This window comes from Aquila chrysaetos, chromosome 18 (genome assembly GCF_900496995.4).
Source record: "Aquila chrysaetos chrysaetos chromosome 18, bAquChr1.4, whole genome shotgun sequence".
NCBI classification, from domain to species: domain Eukaryota; kingdom Metazoa; phylum Chordata; class Aves; order Accipitriformes; family Accipitridae; genus Aquila; species Aquila chrysaetos.
The window spans coordinates 20,270,372-20,285,468 of NC_044021.1; the positions used below are offsets into that span (position 1 = coordinate 20,270,372).

Consider the following 15,097-nt stretch of genomic DNA (forward strand, 5'->3'; position numbering starts at 1 on the left):
AATCATCGTGTAGCTCCCCACTACTGTAAATCAACATCAGTACATTGAAGTCAATGGAGTAATTGAAGCAACATTGATTTTTCACAAGCTGCAAAGCTGACCCAAAGCATTTCAGTTTTATTCAGGTTTCTTTCAAGAAATATAGTTGTATTCTTTTCTCTTCTCCCCCTTTTTATAAGTCAAAGAAAGTAAATACCAAAGCTAGCATTAATTAAGTGTTTAGAGTTGAGCATGAGAGGATTAAGAACATATATTGCGATATTTTTTCAGCCTTTCATGTATATAATGGTTCTATTCCTGTTTCTGAACCAGACTGTAATTTCAGTTATAGCAGTGTAGTTGTGGAGCATTGCTAACAAAATACAGTGCTATTACTGAGCTAAACATCTGACTGATAGTATTTTACATGCATTCCAGTGATAAATTCACATTGTAGCAATTTTTCATGTGGGAAAAGTTTGCCAGAATACATTACAAAGATATTTGTGTAGTCATAGAATCATACAATGGTTTGGGTTGGAAGGGACATTAAAGATCATCTAGTTCCAACCCCCCCGCCATGGGCAGGGACACCTTCCACTACAGCAGGTTGCTCCAAGCCCCATCCAGCCTGGCCTTGAACACTGCCAGGGAGGGGGCATCCACAACCTCTCTGGGCAACCTCTTCCAGTGCCTCACCACCCTCATACTGAAGAATTTCTTCCTTATATCTAATGTAAATATACCCTCTTTCAGTTTAAAACCGTTACCCCTCGGACTATCAGTACACTCCCTAATAAAGAGTCCCTCCCAATCTTTCATGTAGGCCCCCTTTAAGTGCTGGAAGGCTGCTGTATCTGTGTTTGTTCATCATCAGAGTGAAAAACAGATGCAATGAATTAATGAGAGCAAGGGAAGTTTCCTACATACACCCAATAAAACACTATGCTTGTTGAAAGTAAATATTTGTGTGTTGATTGTTTGTTCACCATTAAATATACAGGATATGTCAGGTAACATTTGTCAGGTAAAAAACATTTACCCCAGTGTTTTGGATTACCTGAATTTAAGGTACTTATTTTGAGCTACCACATTTCCAAAAACTAAAAATGTGGAGCAGGGGAGAGAGGAGAACACCCCTGTAGCAGCACTAGAAGGGATGGGTGGGGAACAACGCTGTTCACGTCTGTGCTTCCATGCCTGTGCCTGCTTTACAAGGTGGTAAGGACATAGACTGCCCTTAAGTAACCCTTAAGACTTTTGGTCTGCAGTGTGCTGTGCTCCCCACTCCTCCCATCACATCCCTGCCCCTTAGAGTACTCCTTCTCCCAAGTAACAAGTCCTCACTCCTTTGCTGCAAGTCCGCACACTCCAATCTGTTATCGCAAGCCTCCTCCTTTCCTGCCTTTTCTCACAAACGCACGCTACAGTCCCTCACTCCCCACACCATGCTACCGACCCACCTCCTTTCCGCTAAGATCAAGCTCCTCCAACCTTGGAGTTCTCCATTTATCGCGTGCCTTACGCCTGCCTCCTCCTCGGGTCCACCTTCCCCAGGAGGCTCCGGTACACGTCACGCCAGTGTAGTCTCCTCCAGCTCTTCCCAGTCAGCTGCTGTTTCTGCTGCCTTTCTCCTTACTGCCCGTGCTCCCATGGCTACCAGCACACACCGAGTCCCCTCCTGATTTCAGCACCTTGCCTACAAAATCTTGCTTGTGGCAGATGAAAAAAATCCAGGTACAGGTTGCATTTACCGAAAATCCACTTGGATGAGACTCCTAAGAAGAAAAAAAAAGTAAGATATGTTCAGAAGAAAAGCCCACAAATGTATCATGGCCCTACCAATTTCTCAAAATTAGCATTGTATTAATACATTATTTCTTTGAACTCGGTGTTAAATAAATGCAGATTCTGTTATGCAACTTATCACCTCCCAGAGAATACAGTGTACCATGACTTTATCACATCTGACATGGAATAACCTCAAGCAATAGGTCAAAATGAAAGCACTTTTTTGATTCTTACTGACAGTCAGACCAAATTACCCTATGGAAAATATCCAGTTTTGAAAGAATGGGTCAGATTTTGAAGCCTGTAAAGCAGTTACTTATGAATCTGCGTAGGGTACTTCTCCAGATCTATATTTACCCAAGCCTTGTCAAACTGCCTTCAAACACATGTAAATAACTCTTGTCTTGAGTCATATCATTTTATTGCTAAAGTAAATGAACTGAGGAGGAGACAAAGAAGGCAGAGCAGAATAGAAAAGGTCAGTGTTACTCTCTCTACAGCGACAATAAAACATGCTAAAGTGGGGACACCAAAACGGAGAGGGCGGAACTGGAAGGAAGGGTACTACAGTACTATCCTGCAGTAGCACGTGATTCATAAAACAGCAATGCGTGAAGAGGAGAAAGAGTGATTCACCTGAGAGATTAACACTATTTAGTACTGCAGCACCTCTCATTTCAGGGATCTGAAAGGACACATCTACGCTGCAGCCCCAGTGCTGCCCTGGTATTGCACTTGCATTTCCTGCAAGCACCAAGTCTGAAAAAAACGACCTCGAGTCTGATCAGCTGCCATGGAAATACAGCCCAAAAGTATTATACACCAACTCTCTGTACGTTTTTGAAAGAGGAATTGCATATTCACCCCAATTTCATTGAAAAAGAACTGAGGAACAGATAGGTTAACTGCCTTTCCTGTACTCAAAATACAAATCAGTGGCTAAGCTTTCATTAAAACCCAGATACTTTCTCAGCTGTGTACCCTCACTACTCAGAAATGACCTGTAAAAATCTATATTGCCTCAGAGCTCCCTTGAATTAGCCGAAGAGCAGCAGCAGCCAGCTAGGTCTCTCCATTCCGCCCTCCTGTCACGTTTCCCATGACTAGCTGCCTAACTAGGAAATTTGTACATTTTAAAATCATATTTCCAAATGAATAACTGCAATTTCTAAAATTGTATTTCCGTATTGGACTATCACACTATATAACTCAAACATAATGTCTGCTGACACTTGTGCATTTCACATGCACAGGAGTATCAAACCTCATAAGTAGAGGAAACAGAGCTACAGGAGTAATTGGTAGCACCAACTTCCAAGTAGATTGGTTGAATTTAACAAATCACAAGAGAATTTCATTTTTTGGGTCAGCAAGCTGGTAAGCCTAACAAGTGCAGATTCTATTATTTCCGTGCCTGGCTCTCAGAAAGACTGAAAGGAGAAGAAGAAGAGATACACGATACATCGGCAGAGCTTGCTGCGCCGCTGATTAAGAGGATACCAGAAAGCTAACTCTGCAGTACCGAGCACTCGGCTGCTATCTGTCTCTCCTCCTCAGAAGATCCAAGTTCCCCGGCTGGACAAAGAGATGGGAGGGCTCGGGATAACCCAGCCGGCCCCCGCAATTCCCTGCTGCTCCTGATCTAGAAACAGAGGGTTTAACTCATTTATCTCATTTGCATGCATGTCTGAGGTACAAGAAAGGAGGATTTTGCTCAGGATGATTTCCACAGAACTGATCGTGTCTAGAGATAGGAGGGGAGCATTACCTTGCTAGGTGTGCTGGATATTGAGAAGCAATAACTGTGGCATTACATTGCAAGCTATGTGTGACACGCTCGGGTGCTTAGTATGCGTGTGTCAGCATCTACCTTCAAAGATCAATCACCTCTTGGTGAAGGATGTCCCTGGTTTATACTGAATTAAGGACACTAACAAAGTAAATTAGGCAAGACTGGAAACTCAGGAATGCTTTTTCCAATTAAGAATGCAAGAAGCAATTACTTGGGCAAATTGCGGTTGGAATTTGGCCAGTAAAATCAAATTCCGTTTTCATGAGAAGCAGCACAGGATCCTTAAGAGCACAAGACTAATCTAAAAAAAGGAGAGGAGATGGAATAACTGCTCCTTTTTTCTTGTCTCAGTAAGGTTTTTTCATTTTCCTGATTTTTGCTTATAAATGAGTTAATTATATTCTCTATTCATAAAGATTCTAAAATACAGTTGCCTGGAAGTCTAATCCTACAATTGTTACTGCAAATTAACAGAAATATGATTTGAAGGGCCATACGTTCAGAATAAAATATCAGAAGAAATCCCTTGATCAGGAAATAAAACTTATTTTAGTGAACTGAGTACAGGTCTCATGATAAACGCATATATTCTAATACAAATGTGGAAAATCTAAATATGAATTTGGGGACTTGTTTAATTTTTATATTTGAATCAGACACTTTTTGTTTCTCTCAGGATTACAAAAGCCAGGGAGAATAAAGGTGTCATTTCTGATACAGATGTAAATTTGTGTTATGTTGGATATTTTTAATTTGTTTGCAAAGCAAATTTTTGTTGCATGGAGTGTAGGCGAGTTTCTAAACAAAACGAAGCACAAAGCATAGTCATAACAAGCAATGTTCCCTGAACCTGATAGGGCCACGGTTTGTTGGAAAAAACCCCTATGATAACAAAGCACTGTACAGGCGGATAAAGGTTTGTTGTTAATATGAAAGATATGAAAGCTGAACAAAGAAAACTGACAGGATAAGATGATTTTAACTTTTAACTGTATATATAAATATATATGTGTGTGTGTGTTACGGAGAATGAAAGGAAAATATTCCTTCAGATGGGTTTACAAAGAGAAGAGCTAGAAGAAGCAATTTTCATTTTTCTTTTGTAATCTAGATAGTGTAAAATTATTCTGTCTTCACAACCTCAAGGCAAAGAAGACAGTCTGCTTCTCTAGCTATAAAAAACAATCTGTCAGATTTTTTTAAAGGAAGTCACAACTGATTTCCCATAAAATAAAAAGCAGGAAGATTAGAGCTTTGTGGTGACAATGAAATCTGCTCAAAACTTTTACAGTGAAACCCAGAGCTCCAGCGAGGTCCTGCTTGAGGCATTGATCCTGCAATAAATGCAGTTTAGATTCTGTAGGTTCAGAGCTTAAACTGCCAAACATTTAGACCTCCTTATTCATCTGGATTTAAATGTTTGCAAAAACTCCTCTATTTGAATAGAGCTGAAGGTTAACAAAATGAAAACAACCTGCAACATACGATCCCCACACCTACAGCATCTGCACAATCCTTGTCCTCCCCCTAGAAAAGCAGTTGCAAGGCAGGTGGAAAAATATTTTTCCAAAAATCCAGTTCTAAACAAGCTGTGTCATGTAACGTGTTAAATTTATTATTCTGTCATATAACATGCTACTCTGTCCAACTGGCATTCTTTTTTGTATACTACCTGTTTGCTGTAACAGTTAATTTCTAGCTCTGGGGTGATGCTCAATTGTTTCTTTTTTGTGGATTTGAATATGATCATAGTTTCCCCAAAGTTTTCAAAAGCCCCAATATTAAGTTATTGGACTACCCTCTAAGAAAATAAGCGTTATTCTCTCGGTCTAAAGTCCACTCTAGGGCCTATGAAAAGACTCTGATGAACTTTTGAACACTGAGCTCAGGCTCCTGAGATAGAGTCAAAGGAACTGAGGCAAGGATCCAGCTCTTCTGCTCAAAACTTTTTGCAAAGGCTGGATCATAGTCTTATTTAGAGCTGAACAAGCTCAATTTGTGCAAGTAGGGTGCGGGGCAATCTTCCAGTACTGCTCACGCTTGGTCATCTGCCAAAACAAAACAGAATCTGTCTCCAAATTAGCGAGTACTTAAGATCAGGGATTTTATGTCTGTATTTGTTTCTTTAGTAGTTAGCATGCTGTGGAAGGTGTGCAAACAATCAGTCCCAAACCTCCTGAATACAGGCAGTTCTCTGTGCCAAGTTATTCGAAGTTCAGGATAGTATTTAATTTACCAGTTTACAGAAATCGCAGTTGTGTTAAGTGCCGGCTCACACACAGAGCTAGCGCAGCTCTAGTGCAGATAAGAAAGAGTCATAGCTTTCCCTCATAGTTACAAAGAGATTTTAAAGGAACAAAAGGAACAGCAGCCTACAACTGCTTGAAGGGCAGTTACAAAGATGATGGAGCCAAACTCTTCTTGGTAGTTACAGCCAATGTAATAAAAGGCAATCGCCACATAGGTTTGGGTTGGGCATTAAGGAAAATATAGAGGCATGGTGGGACCTCTGTCCTTGGAGGTTTTAAGGACTTGGCCAGGCAGGCAATAGTTCTGCTTCGAGAGGGCTTCCAGAGATGCCTCCAGGTGGCATTTCTGTGACACAATGAAGTCAGATATCCATTTTCTGTAGGCTGACTTACATAATCTTGTGCTTTTGGAAATCCCTACTTTAACACGATTTTAACCTTCACACTGTGTGTACGACAGTGGAGATGGGAGAAGTAACAACTGGTAGGAAAGAAAGGATACTCTTTGTGCTTACCTGATATTTTCCAAGTCTGAGGAAAAACATCAAGTAGGTATTTTGTTACTGACTGAAAAGATGTGACATTCACATAACCCCCAAAGACGTAACATTCAGCACTTTTAACTGAATTGTATTTGGAATTTGTGCACGCATACACAAACCTCAAAATTCAGGATAGTTGAAATCTAAGGAACAGAACCTGATTACACAGAACAGGCTGGCATTTCACTCTTAAAATTAAAAGTGCATTTTCCAGATAAATGCATTATGCAGATACTACTCATTGCATTCAGGTAGTTACAACACTGCATCTATCTTCCCTGTGCAAGTGAGAGCAGAGTTTGGTCCTGGAGCAATACATTTGTTTTGTTGTATGTAAATGGCATTTGCCTTTTGCTTATTTTAATGGAAGTTTCAAAATCAGCTTTGCTAGTACCTATATTATATTTAGAGATATATACACTTCCATCAAAGAGAAGTTTCCACCCCCTCATCAAGAAGCGTGCAGTAATTCTCAAAGCCCAAGCATGCAACCTGGCTTCAGCTTGAAGCCACACCTTTGAAAACAAGCATCCATTTTCAGTTACTTGAGGAAGCTTTAGTTTGGGGAAAGGAGGAGGACTGGAGGCTGACTTATTTTGCCTGCAGTCAAGTGGAAGAAGTCTCACCCTATGTTACTGTAATAGAAACACAGGGAAGGAACAAGCTACGTAGAAATCTGCAAAGTTGCCTGGAGGCCAGAGCTGAGTTTACAGCAGGCTGCTCACCTCTGATCACAACAGACTCTGTAGCAATGCCAAAAAGCAAGCATTCATACCAGACTAAGCAGAATACTACACCTATTTACAAAGAATAACATGCCAAGAGCAATTTTCTTTAGAAAATTCCTTATTAGTCATGGTGGTTTAAAGGCTTCCTGTACAACTTAAGAAGACAAAAAAGGAAGATAATATGTTAGAGCAGAACTAGGAATTCACCTACCACACTACTTAACGTTCCACTGGAACTTAAAAAGGTACTCAGCCATTTCATAAAATGACAACTCGTGTAGCATTACTTCTGTTTTCTTGCCTAAGAAAGAAGATGCTATTTATAAAAAAGTAAAAGATTGAGAAAGCAGCTTGGCAAGATGTCCTGTCACATACTTCAGATCAGATTTCTCATTTATAATTTATAATTTCGTGAGGCCATTCAGTTTGTAATTTCCTTTCTTCCCTTTTCTATCACCAAAATGTGAGAACAAAGACAGAAATAAATCAGAGAGAACCATTTGCCTCTAGAAATACCCTCCCCCTGAAACTAGAAATCATATTATGAATTTATCCAGTAAAGTAGAACAAGTTAATTAGGAAGGTAAATCATAGAGTATTGTGTAGCTTCCGTTTTTATACATACACATTTCTATATGTATTATATATTTTATAAACCATGTGTCCACCTGAAGCGCATGGCAGTGGTACCCACCAGAGCTGCGTTCTGAGATATCAGCGAGTGGTCCCGGCTCTGCAGCTGTGTGGTGGCTGCACAGAAGTGCTGCCTACCCTTGTTCACTCAAAAGGAGACGTGACTACTTTCTTTCTGCAGATGAAACAGAAGGAGCTCAAGCTTCCTTAAGCATGTCTGCCATGTTCATCCAAATAACCTGAGGCGTACCAGCAGACAGATTAGGCTGCATTTTCATGGCATCTTTAAGCCAGTCTAGGTGCAGACAGCAGCTGAAATGTGTGATCTCACCCTTCCCTGGCACCCTGGGAGATGTTGCTGCTCCCAGCTTTGCACCGGTGCTTGCACTAATGTGTGAGGGAGAGCAAAAAGTGGTCTGGCTGGAAACTATTGCTTTTTGCTGGGTTTTCAGACAGAGCAGCCCCCTGAACTCACTCACATCAGAGTGCGTGAATGCAGGTGGCATCACAAGGAGGCACGGGGAAAGCATGGCAGGGAGCAGAGGCGTGGGTAGCAACCACCTCTTTCAGCAGCAGCTATTACTTAAATTATCTCAAAACAATCATGCAACCACTACCGCACTTACTCTTCCATGGTACCTCCTCTGTGGGGTGCGGAGTACGAGCGAAGCAATGCCCTTCCCGGCTGGGCACCCTCCCAGGGGCAGATTGCAAAGACCAACAGATTCCTTCGCCTTCCTTCGGGGTCTTAATCTGTGGCATACAAAGCTCTTGCCTCAACCTCTCACCTTTAAGTGCTTCTATAGTCTTTTATACGTGCAGTATGGGCCAACTAGAGACAACATCTTCAGATACAGCTGCTAGCAAGTAGGTTAGACATCTAGGAGAAGAAAACATCCTTGTTTTATTTTATGAGAAACTTCCCAGGTTTCCAGTTGGACTTTGGTTCCCTTACAGCATGCCAGCAATGATGAAGGCCACACATGTGGTATGGGTACTGGACTGTGCTATAAAGGAGCCGGGAATGTGGCTCCCTAAAAGTTACCTCTGGCTGAAACACTGTGGGACAGCAGTACAGTGCAACAACAGCCAAAGGGGCAAAGGAAAGATGGGAGGATAATCCTATACTTTGTAACTTTGTTACTGCAGGTCCTGAAATACTGCTTGGCTGTAAAATTTCACTGTTCACACCCCTGATGAAATGTGGGCAAGTCTGTATTAAGCAGCCAAGGGCTTTATAGGGATGGAAATCTAAGGCTGCATTACGAAAATGGTTTTAATGTACTGATGACAACATACAGTTTGCAACAGAACTGTAGAACGTGCATTTTGATAGAATATACACGACAGAATTCAGAAAAGGGCATAATATTCTACCTTATTGCCTGTGGGACAAACGCTCCCCATAGATTTGTGTGGCATTTGCATGTACAGTTTAGAAGAGAATTTGTACACACACGTATCTAAATAGAAAGACAAATGGATTTTGTAAAATCAGTACTCCGGTTTGTACTGATACAGTTCACAATAAAAGACTGGAGAGTGCTTATAGTGCTCCTGTTCTGGTAAGTCTTTAACTTTTCAGAATGGTTAAGTAACACTTCTTTTTTCCTCTTTGTAAAGGTCATGTAGCACTGTGGGGGAAAAGAGAGTGGATTTGAAGTCCACCTTAAAAGTAGTGAGCTTTATCATTGTATCATCATTATTCCTACAGGAAGGCTGTCTTTGCTCTTAGTATTAGGATTGTTCTTTTAATTTTCAGTCCAAATCAATACACTTTCTAAAACAAAAATAAAAAAACAAACCCCAAAGTTGGTTGTTCAGCTGAATTCTCCATTGTCACAAATTAAACTGATTTCATTTTGCCATTTCTCTGGGCAGAAATGACAAACAATTACACAGCAACAGTTTCGTCGATCCCTTCTTTATAGCCCTTTATGTGTTAGAAGACATACATCTCACTTGAATTTCCTTGCTTCTAGAGCAAAGACAGCCAGTTGTTTCAACCTCTATTCATAGGTCCTATTTTCTGCACCTCTTCTTTCTGCTGTTCTCTCTTACAGCCTCCTCAGAGCGTGGTGACCGAAGCTGGCACACACCTCCCACAGAAGCCTCTACAGGAGGAGCGGAGCACAGTAATTACCTCCCATGTGTTTTATATGACTTTTTTTGTTAATACGCCCCAGAATACCATTTCCCAGTTTTGGCATCACCTTGCTGACTCATATTTCACCTGTAATTCTCTATAACAACACCTTGTTTTCTGCCGTGCTGTTTCTCTGCCAGATATTCCCCAATTAGTATTTCTACATTTCATTTCCCTTCACTTAGCCTAGCACTTCATACTCACTTTTCCTGCAGTATTTATACTGGAGGTGACATCCATATGCATATCATCCGTCAGTCTGACTCCTTTATCACAGCAGAAATACATGGTAGCTCTTCCAGGAAACACGGCTTACAGGTGTGCTGACAATTAGTTACATATGCTAGGGGAAAAAGAGGCAGGTAGGGCTGCATATGGTGGAAAAACATTGATCAACAATTATACTATTAAACTGTATTGTGGATTCAGCAGGCCCTCAAAGCTATGTTATGTTTGTAGATCATTACCTAGAAGTGAACGTACAGGTCTCCTGGAGAACATCACAGAAAGAAGGCAAACTGCACGGTAGATTTATGACAAGAACAAATGTATGCATTTGTGCTGCACCCCATGAAACGGATGGATTGCGGCAGAACAGCAGGGCTGTAGGAGTCATTTGCTAGTGAAAAATGCGCAGAGCTGGTTTAAACCTTTCAAAGTACAAAAGGGAACAAGAATTCAAGCTCAGGCATGACAGTTACCATATGCCAGGGTTTTTTTTGTATATTCTCCCTAAAAAATACAGGGCAGGGGTGGGGAGAACATCTTATTTAGGCATAGATTGCCCTTATTTGCATTTATGGAAGTGTGCAAAGAACTCCTCCCTGTCTTTTGAGCTCAGGTCACCCACAGAGCAACCCTGATACTCCAGAAACCATTTGTTTTCTCTGTCTGTCCTACTGCTCACCCAGGGAGGCTGCTAAGCTCAAACGATCAGTATAGTTGCCCTTCTCTCTTCACCACCCTGCAGAAGGGGGCAAGGGGAATACGTTGTAGATGGTCCAGTTCACACATTACCAATGTACTTCATGAAAATCTTGAAAGCCCATCCCTGCCTGATATCAAAGCTCCTTCTTATCAGGAGGTTGTACTGCATAAAAGATGGTGCTAATTGACAATCCAGCCTTTGTCAGCAATTCTTGTGGAGGTGACAGCATGGAGGAATGGCAGGGCATTTTCCCAAGGAAATCTGAGGTACCCCTTTCTGTAGCCAAAACAGTTTTGCATCTGCATTGCTTGATGCACATCATCATCCTACCTGACAATTTTTGCCCACTGTAAGGTGTATCTGCGTATTATCTGTTCTCAGTTCACTTGTACAAATGGTGTTCAACGGGAAAGGTCCGTTACTTCTCTGCAAAACCTACATTTACACAATTGGTCAGCATGGTCTGAAAACTTCATTTAGAAGGAATAGAAATACCTAGGATAGCAAAATAAGGACTATTAGAGTAACAGCCCTTGTGCATTACTGCTATGGGTTGGAGAAATGAAGACTGAGTTATTTGGCAGGGTAATGTAAAATGGAGATGGAAAACCATAATGAAAATTTTGTGTCTCAACTAGCCACTCTATCAGTGCATCTATTAAAAAATTATTCACCACAAACGACAAAACAAGTGGAATTGTCCCTGCTTATGCATAACTATTATGTTGCATAGTTCATACACCTGATACACTGGAACATACACTGGGTTTTCAGATTCTTCAGTGACACTGGTAGCTGTATATGTGTATATGCACACATGTACATACATATAGATGTACATATGTAAGTATGTACACATATATAGATATATAAAAACACAGACACAATATTGCATTTGTAATTTTTTTGCACTTGTAAAGTGTGGGTAAAAACAGCAGTTTAAAATGTCATACCAACCCTATAAATTTTTCACTTAAAAATTTCTATGAAGTTGCTTTACTCAAAACTGTTTTCATTATCATTTTTTCTGTGAACTTCTCTTCACTTTCTTCTGATTCTTGAAGTTAGTGTTCAGGTTGAAATACAAAGCATTACGAAAGAAATACAAAGCATGGATCTCACTGAGAGCTTGCATGAACTCTGGGCCAGTGAAATCACATCCCTTGAATATTCATGTCCTCAGGGGCTGCGTGTGCCTCAGTATTGAATAGCATCCACAAGTACTTGATTTGCTTCTCTCTTTACAGCCTGTGACAGGTTGAAGACACTTGGTCATTGAAACTTCCCTCCAACTCCCTGCTCCTTGTCAGAGGACCACCGATTAACACCTCAGAGGAAAGAGTTATCCTCAAAACTTCACTTTTCATGATACCAACTCACAACCCATTCCTCAAGGCTTGGCAAGAAAAATATTCCAGGCAAGAGACTCTCAGATAAATTTAGGATTTGTGTACAATGACAAAAATTCATATTCTCATCGTGATTTCTGCTGCTAAGAGCAAGTGCTGGTGAAGCTGGGAAGAATTTGGCTTGTTGATTGTCTGTATGAAGTGAATTTAAAGATAGTAGTTCCAAATATAGCAGCTTATGAAACTGAGCATCACCAGACTGTCACTGTCTCTAAAGAAAGCAGTACATGAAATACTTGCTGACATTCATTAGACTGCCATGGTGGCAGTCTAATGGTATAGTTTAATGGTTTTAATGGTGTAGTTTAATGGTAACAGACCACCATGGTGGCAGTCTAAGGTGGCCTTGAGGCTGCTTTGGTAAATGCCTGGCCTCAATGCATCCAGCATCCAGGTGTAAGGGTGAGTGTGGGTATGGTGGATAATCAATATGCCTTGCTCCTGTCAAAGTCACCCAGGACCTGTCTTAAACCAGATAATCTTTAAAGGGGAAGAATGCATGTTGATTGTAGCTGAATGTAAATAGCCATTAAAATACTGGAAACAAAGTTACAGTGGACAAATAAAAAACAATAAAATCCTATTATAAAATATAGAGTTACTAAAATACATTCCCATACATCATTATGGATCTCTGAAACTTAAGAAACTGGAAGGAGAACCCAAAATCTTTTACCCTGAATGTTATCTTTAAGTATTAACCTTCTTCAGCTCACCTGGGTGGTCTTACTCTGTATCTCCAACAAATGCTGCTAGGAATCTTTGTGGACTCTCCATCCATTTGTTCAGCACTGAACAGTCTACTTTCCCAGGTTTTGCTGTATTCCTTAGTGATCACATTTCTTCTTGACTAACCGTTTGCTCATCCTACAAGTGGCAGAGTATATGAAGTTTTTTCCCTGTGTGCCTCCAATCAATAGATGCTGAGCTCAAACTACATCTGCTGAACTACCCTTTGGATTGCTTTGTCAAGCATTTAAGTGAGGCTGGATAAAATGATTTTGGGTAGGACTCACTTTCAACATGTATCATATTCTACAATGAAAATTCCTTTTGTAGAGAGCCAATATGCAGATGATATTCGATCAATTGCAGCAGCTATCAAGTCAGATTACTTTCTTCAACTTTGGTCCTGGATCCTGTTTTATGCTTTCCATCAAATCCAGTGCTCTTCAGTACTCTTTCCATACAACAAGCTGACAGAGTTACTACAGATGTAGTAAATACAGACTCATACAGGCTCTGATCCAGCCCTCAGACAAGGACCTAAACTCACACTATCATGATCAAGTACTCCATCCACAACTTAAATCACTGCCTTACTACTATGGATAAGGACTGCTCTCTGCAAATCAGAAAATCACAAGCAAAACACTCAATCAACTGGAAAGACATTAGTTACTTGTAGGCAAAATAACTTGCTTAGTATATTGGTAAGACAATATTTCAGAAAGTGGTCTTAACTCTTTCTGACCACAGCCTGGCTATCTTATCCCAGAGACCAAAACAGATGACACAAATTGTATTGTCCCCTGCCTGGCACACGTTTTTCACCAGACTTCAAAGTTCAGGGGCGTCTTCTGCCTTATCTAGAAGAGTGTCAATATGAAAAACTGGCAAGGCAGACATCTGATCTAGGCCACTGACCTCTGAAAGAATTATACTTTGAACTTTGCCGATAATCACACCACCAGCTCAGAGGAGCAGTAATGCAACGACTGGCTGATGCACCAAGTGTTCTTTATTCGCACCACCTTGAAGACAACATTAGCGTGTGCAGATACAAACCGGCATGCGAGCATGAAAGGAAATGATTTACCTTAAAGCTGCTGTGATTCTTCTAGATGTCACCAATGTGGAGTTCATGGCTCACCCTCTGTGCTCACTTTCTTGCTTCCTCCACCAGCTTCAGATCTGGATTATGAAGGAACAAGGAACAGATGGATCCCACTCCTTTCACCTTTGCTTGAAAGCATGAAGAGGCGTAGAGCACACAGCCAGCACTTACCAGGTTAGAGCCTCCTCTGCCATGCGCGGGAGATGCACATACATCTACAGAAGGGTCATCCTGGACCCTGATGCCTGCTAGATCAATGCTGGCTTTTTCCAGGGGAAGAGTAAAATTCCACAGCTGAGTACAGGAGTTACTCTGCAAGATCAAAATAAACTGGGAAAGGAAGAAAACACTGTCAAAAGGGTAAAAGATGAGGACACAGGGTTTTTGCAGTTTGATGGATGACTTGTTTTATTCGGCCCTGCACACTGCTGATATTCTCCCCATCTAAAATGCATACTGAAAGTTGTCAGTAACTTTTTTCAGCACTATCAACACTAGTAATAAAGTTTATAAAATCCTAATCTTTCAGTCTAGCTTCCTCACTCCCTATGATTTCTGCTCCCTGGAGGGCAAAGAGCAAGCTTAGGAGTCCACCTCACACAATTTTCTTACTCTCTGGAGCTTGTGAACTTTACCTCTGTTTTTTTCTCTGAGGTGACGTGGGTGTGAGTCCTACGATCCCCGTTTCTGTTTTCTTTTTCCAGCTGTTCCAGCTATGGTGAAAATGACTCACACAAAGGACCATAAAGATGGACTTGTGGCTTGCTAAAAGGAAAACTGCAAATCACCTTTCCACTTTCTTCTTCAATTTTCTGTTTTTAAAAGGAATTCATTAATTCTCCTGCCTCACTGGCACATTGGGAAAGTGATGGTCCAGCTTCTCTGTGTGGGTAGATCACCAAACTGTGCCAAATCTTACCAAAGTCATTAGACATCCACATAATCCTGGTCATCACCTGTACCATGGAAGCACGCAGAGAACAGAATCAGTGAATTTTGAGGCTGTTATGGAACAAACGGGGACTCAATTGATGTGTAAATATTCAAGACTAGCCCTACAGTA

At 41.0% G+C, this 15,097-nt stretch overlaps 1 long non-coding RNA gene across 4 annotated transcripts; it reads right to left on the reverse strand.

Moving 5' to 3' along the window:
• Positions 1–963: 963 nt before the first annotated feature.
• On the reverse strand, positions 964–14,571 carry LOC115352977. Of its 4 annotated transcripts, none has more exons than XR_003927358.1 (4): positions 14,206–14,571; positions 14,017–14,111; positions 10,065–10,203; positions 964–1,757 (listed from the first exon to the last, which is right to left on the reverse strand). It is a non-coding gene; the product is annotated as an uncharacterized LOC115352977 (long non-coding RNA). The 4 variants fall into 4 exon arrangements; XR_003927359.1 differs by lacking the exon at positions 964–1,757 and adding an exon at positions 8,464–8,594; XR_003927360.1 differs by lacking the exon at positions 10,065–10,203.
• Between the last annotated feature and the right edge of the window lie 526 nt (positions 14,572–15,097).